We start from the raw sequence: 5,928 nt of genomic DNA, 5'->3' as shown, positions 1-5,928 counted from the left end.
TAGTAAATGTTGTGCTTATTTAATGTTTTGGTTTTATACTTATTTTAAAATTTCTTTACCCAGAAATTCCTCTAATGATTTATATGTACAGAAATATCCTAATATTACAAACTAGTTGAAGTTAAAATTTTAAGAAGGAACTGCAAAAATTTCATAACGATGAAAATGCCTAAAGTACTAAGTATGATTTATATTTAGATTTTTCTTTCCACCTGTATCATTCATATTGAAAAATTTAAGTTTGGGGGAGGGAAGAAAAAGATTAATTATTAGATGTTCTCAATTTCAATATTTTAAAAAATTATTAATATGATTTTTTGTAGTGAATTTAATTCAGATAACTATATTTTGTAGAAATTTAAATATTATGGAAGATTTAAACGAATATTTTTGTAAGGAAAATTAATTTTGTAGATGAAGATATTTAGTATAAGAGAATAAGACTATAATTAACTATTTAAAGTAAAGAAAACTATATTTTGAAATATTAAGAATCTTAGAAATTCATTTGAGAAGAAAAGATTGGGGCTCAATAATGTAAAAGCTATGAAATGCTTATAAGGTAAAGGAATGCTTTGAGTTTCAAATTTAGGAAAAGAAAGGTGATGTTCAAAATCATTAAAGGCTATCAAGATATAGTAATCCTCACTTGAAAAAAGAAGAAAGAAAGGATGGAAAACAATCCCTGAAAAAAAAAATATAGAATTGAAAGCAATCCAAAGGAAAAAGTGGAAAGAAAGAAAAAAATATGAAACTGTGGAGAAGCTTGAGAATATGGTTTAATGTCACCAGTCTTCACTGGACCTACCAAAAGGGAAAACTTAAATACATTCCTGAACTTATATTTATGGAATAGGTCTTTTTACTAGTAGAGTTCTCATGAAGTTCTTATCTTTTGGATATTCTAAGTGACTTAATATTACAATATAGAGTCATTCTTAAAATAAATAGAAACTTGATGACTAAATAATCTTGTGGCTACAGAGTTAATTCAATTACTTGAATTATTTCTGAAAATCTCACTATGATATTTATTTAAGTCAAACTTATAGTATTTCTGAATTAAATTTTTACTGCAGTAGATCATAACTTTTATAGAGTACTAAAATTACTTGAGGGCAAGTAATAGTTAAGTTTGGGGGATTTTGACCGAGGAAAATATGTTGAGATTTTCATACTTATTTTATACTGTTTTTAATGATATTGCACTTTAAAGAAAGATATTTTTGATGTTTTGTTGTAAGAATAATGAATTAGGGTCATTGGAGCAAAAAGATGCAAAAATGAGCAAATTTGAAGCGAAAAAGACCAAAATGTGGAGAATTGAACTAGGTCGCCGACGGCGGGGATATTCTAAGTGACTTAATATTACAATATAGAGTCATTCTTAAAATAAATAGAAACTTGATGACTAAATAATCTTGTGGCTACAGAGTTAATTCAATTACTTGAATTATTTCTGAAAATCTCACTATGATATTTATTTAAGTCAAACTTATAGTATTTCTGAATTAAATTTTTACTGCAGTAGATCATAACTTTTATAGAGTACTAAAATTACTTGAGGGCAAGTAATAGTTAAGTTTGGGGGATTTTGACCGAGGAAAATATGTTGAGATTTTCATACTTATTTTATACTGTTTTTAATGATATTGCACTTTAAAGAAAGATATTTTTGATGTTTTGTTGTAAGAATAATGAATTAGGGTCATTGGAGCAAAAAGATGCAAAAATGAGCAAATTTGAAGCGAAAAAGACCAAAATGTGGAGAATTGAACTAGGTCGCCGACGGCGGCCTCGACCCCGTCTTTATTTAATATCACAATTAAACCCTCCTTAGTATCATTAGTTATTTAATAGTTATTAAAATCATCTATTTATTTCAATTGCCTATTAGTGACAGATAAGCAAATTGAAAATCATGTTGTCAATTTTATGGCAATCAGGTAACAAGTAGGAATTTTTTATTGATCAACGAACATACCTCGTTTGAGTTGGTCTATTGAGCTATCGCCCTAGGAGGGACACACATATATGATGATTTTGATAAGTGTCGTAGATCTTGTCACCAACACATATATCAGATCTTGTATTTTAAGCATATAAAAAGTCGCGGTGAGCCACCAGCGTCAAGGTTTGTACAGCCTCCAGTTGTCCTGGGCTTATGGTTATGAACCTTCTGTGTCTCCAAGAGGAGATCCATCTCTCCATTCAAGGAAGGAAGCATAGGAGGATGAGCAAACACCCCCCCCCCATCATTGAAAAGAAGAAGGAAATCCTTTGCATGGCACCAGTAAAGGGAGGAGAGAGGATGTTCTACATTGACTCCGATGACAAACTCCATCTTGTGGTTACCTCTAAAGATTGGTATCCCCACACTATGGAAACTCCAAGAATGCCTTGTTCCTTTCTGGAGTTAGTGTGGTCAAAGTGCTTTGTTCATGAGTTCAAGGAGTTGAGCCACTCAGATATAATTTAGCACACAACCCGGTTCAAACCGTTAGTAGCACAAGCTGCCTACTTTCAAGATCTAGTGATGAACAATTTTGTGACAAACACAAATAAGAGGATCATCTCATTTGATGCTGATTTGCTAAGAGTTAAATATTATGAAACACTGCTCCAACTTAAGCTTGGGAGTGCTGTCGCAAAGAGCAAAGAGTTGGTTGGGATGTTGGATGCCCATAAAGAGAAGGTTGTTTCATCTGTTCTAAAAGAAAAACACATGATGAAAGTGACAAAGTACTTTCACTGTGTCATTGATTACACAATTGAGAGATTTATTCACCATGATCTGATTGACGCTAAGTTCTCTCAGCCATACAAGTTTGTCACTCTTAATTCTAATAAAGCTGATGATTTTGCGAAGGAGTTTGTTGAGGAAAGTGGCAGCGACAAAGATCACTTGGTCCCCATTGAACTCTCCTAACACTTAGCATAAATTTGTATTTTTTGTGAGAGAAATGATGTAATCAATTATAAATGTTTTTGCATATATATAGTTTTTTTGCTCGACATTTTTATGTTTATTTTATAAGGCTTGTGACAGATTTTGTGGCAATCAGGTAACAAGTAGGAATTTTTTATTGATATGTTGTCAATTTTATGGCAATCAGGTAACAAGTAGGAATTTTTTATTGATCAACGAACATACCTCGTTTGAGTTGGTCTATTGAGCTATCGCCCTAGGAGGGACACACATATATGATGATTTTGATAAGTGTCGTAGATCTTGTCACCAACACATATATCAGATCGCCTTTTGAGCTAAGTCTAAAAGTGGTATGTCTTTATATTGATCAACTATTACCTGATCGATTTAAATTATTGTTTGATAATTGAATCATAATTTAGTAGCTTTATGTCAATTATCTCATAAATTAATTCAGTTGTGAAAAAAATAGCCTTTTTTATCAATTAATTTATTTGCATCGATTGGTTGCTTTACACAAGCTTTATTTATTGCTAGTTCATTGGCACGTTCCTTCAATCAAATCTTTGTCATGGCCAAGTTTACTCCTTTCACTAGTTACAAATCATGTTGTCACTTGTGTAGTTTTTTGCATCAATTTTTATTGTCACAATTGTAGGGTGTCCACCTGAATGGTTCAAGATGGTCTACGATTTGTCTGTAGCATTTGATAGCTCAAGACACCCACTCGAGACCTTCTTGAACTTATTCGGGGTCAAGTGGCTAGATTTGGTGACGATTCAGCCCTATCTAAAAAAATTCTCTCCAGGAGGCTCATTTAGGATGTGAGACTTGTTTGACACCAAATTTGATGATTAGAAGTCACCATATCTCCATCCAGAACCTTCCACGACCACCGCAAGTCACAAAGTTCACTTCAATGTGCTATGAGAAAATTAGGGTTCGAGACACCCTACGTGCGCCACGACTTAGAATGACTATTGGAACCAGTTTCTCTAATGAATGACTGATCAAAACACTTCATTTTGAATCTATGGGACTGTATCTCACTTATATGGAGTCTCCCATAGCTTTTAGATAGAAAAAATATTCTATCGAGCGTTCCCGGTGAAAATCAGGGTTTCAGACTAGATCGACACCATGGGGCCATCTCGAAGGCCCATGCACCCAAAATACTTTTTCCAATTATCAAGCCTAAGCCCCCTGAGGTCTAAGACTTACTTTTAGCACTTAGACATATTTTTGGGCACCTTGTCGCCTAAAATAGGCAAAAATACTGAGTTTTCCCGAGAGCTTGGTGCTTAGGCACCTAAACCTGACGCCTTGACACCCAAAACATGTTATTTTGCCCGAGAGCTTGGTGCATAGAAGACAAAAATAGAAACTTAGGTGCCACTCTACGTCTTGATCATGAAAATGGCTGTTATGAGCGTCGTTTTGATGTTGTAAGCTGCCGTTTCTCCTGGGAGCTTGAATGTAGGGTGGCTAATTTCATTTTTGCCCCTCATCTATAAGGATTCAATACCTCTTTTGGGGGGAATTTCAGTCATATGATATGGGGAGAGGGGTTTAACCTAAACTTTCCCCTTCATTCCAGGGATGACCTTATTTTTGTCCAAGGTGGCGCTTTTGCTCCACCGCCCTCCACCTCCTCCTTCTTCTTCGGCAGGGACATGGTGACATGAGGAAAGCTCTTACGGAAGATCTTTTGAAGGTATTGGAGAAGCCTTGTAAAAGCTTCTTGGAAAAAAAGCAAGGAGAAGGGGTTCTCTTCCCCTCCTTCATCTTCATCTTCTTCCTCCTCATATTCTGCATATTTTCCTACATGTTGTGAGGATGTGAGAGGGTTTTCTTGAGGAGGAGCTTGGGAGAAAGGTGTCAATCTCCTATGCTAGAGGAGAGCTTCATCTTTGCTTGGGGGAAGGTTGTTGAAAGATCGCAGAGCATCATTAAAAGTTCAACAGAGCACCGCCAGAGTTCGTTGAAAACGCGAGCTTTTCTCTTATCGATAGCATAGCTTAATCCCATTTAAAGAGAATGCATCTGAAAGCATCACAGTGGTGAGAGTTTCCTAATCTCTTAGTTGGCCCTAGGGTTAGTCCAGTCAGGCGTGTGGGTTAGATCGCCCACACGTGGTGTGTGCGTTGGATTAAACCGATGTGATCACATGCCTATGTGATCGATCATTGATTTACCTAAGGAAAGCCCTAGGTTAGGAATCCCATGCGTCATCCATTCTTATTCAGAGCTGAGTGATTCCATGTTGTAAGTTTTAAGCCTTAAGCCTATTGGGCTGGAATCTCAATTTCCCACGGTTTTGACACTCCCAACCTTCCTTACAGAAGCTGGCTGAGTTCGATCTTAATGGATGGGAAAAGTTTTGTAGCTAGTTCATCCTAAAAGATTGTGGGTGTTCATTGAGCAGGAAAATATTTGTAGCTAGTCTGCCCTACAAACAGTGGAGTGTTTCCCCTATGAGAAATTGAATGGGCAAGCCCTCCACATTGTCATGCCAAAGTTGGAGGCAACTATGCTGCAAATTTAAGGGTGTCACCATAGGTTTCCTACGTGAGGTCCTTAGGTCAAGTTTCATGCTCCATCGAGTGTTCTTTGGGATTTATTGCATGCACATTGTCCATCTTGTTGCATTTTTGCATGTGATCATTGATGCGGGGCGATTTAGTGTGACAATTTTGCAAATATTTTTCAATATTACAAAATCACACACGACATATATATAATAACTATGCAATATAATCCCAACAAAAATACTTTTTATGTAAATAATTTATCTTTTAAAACTCTTTTTAAACTGCCAAATCCCCTTTAATATCAATAGAAGTATACGTATCGCTCAAGTAATAAAGGGTTCTAATGGAGTCCTAGATATAGATTCCAGAGGGAAGTTCAAAAATCCTAAAGTAAATTATGAAAATTATTTTATAACAAAAATAAAAACAAAAGTAAAAGTAAAGTACGAAGTTTGAAAATTAACT

The sequence above is a fragment of the Phalaenopsis equestris genome, unplaced genomic scaffold (assembly GCF_001263595.1).
Source record: "Phalaenopsis equestris unplaced genomic scaffold, ASM126359v1 Scaffold001353, whole genome shotgun sequence".
NCBI classification, from domain to species: Eukaryota; Viridiplantae; Streptophyta; class Magnoliopsida; order Asparagales; family Orchidaceae; genus Phalaenopsis; species Phalaenopsis equestris.
Note: the sequence above shows the minus strand (reverse complement) of the source record.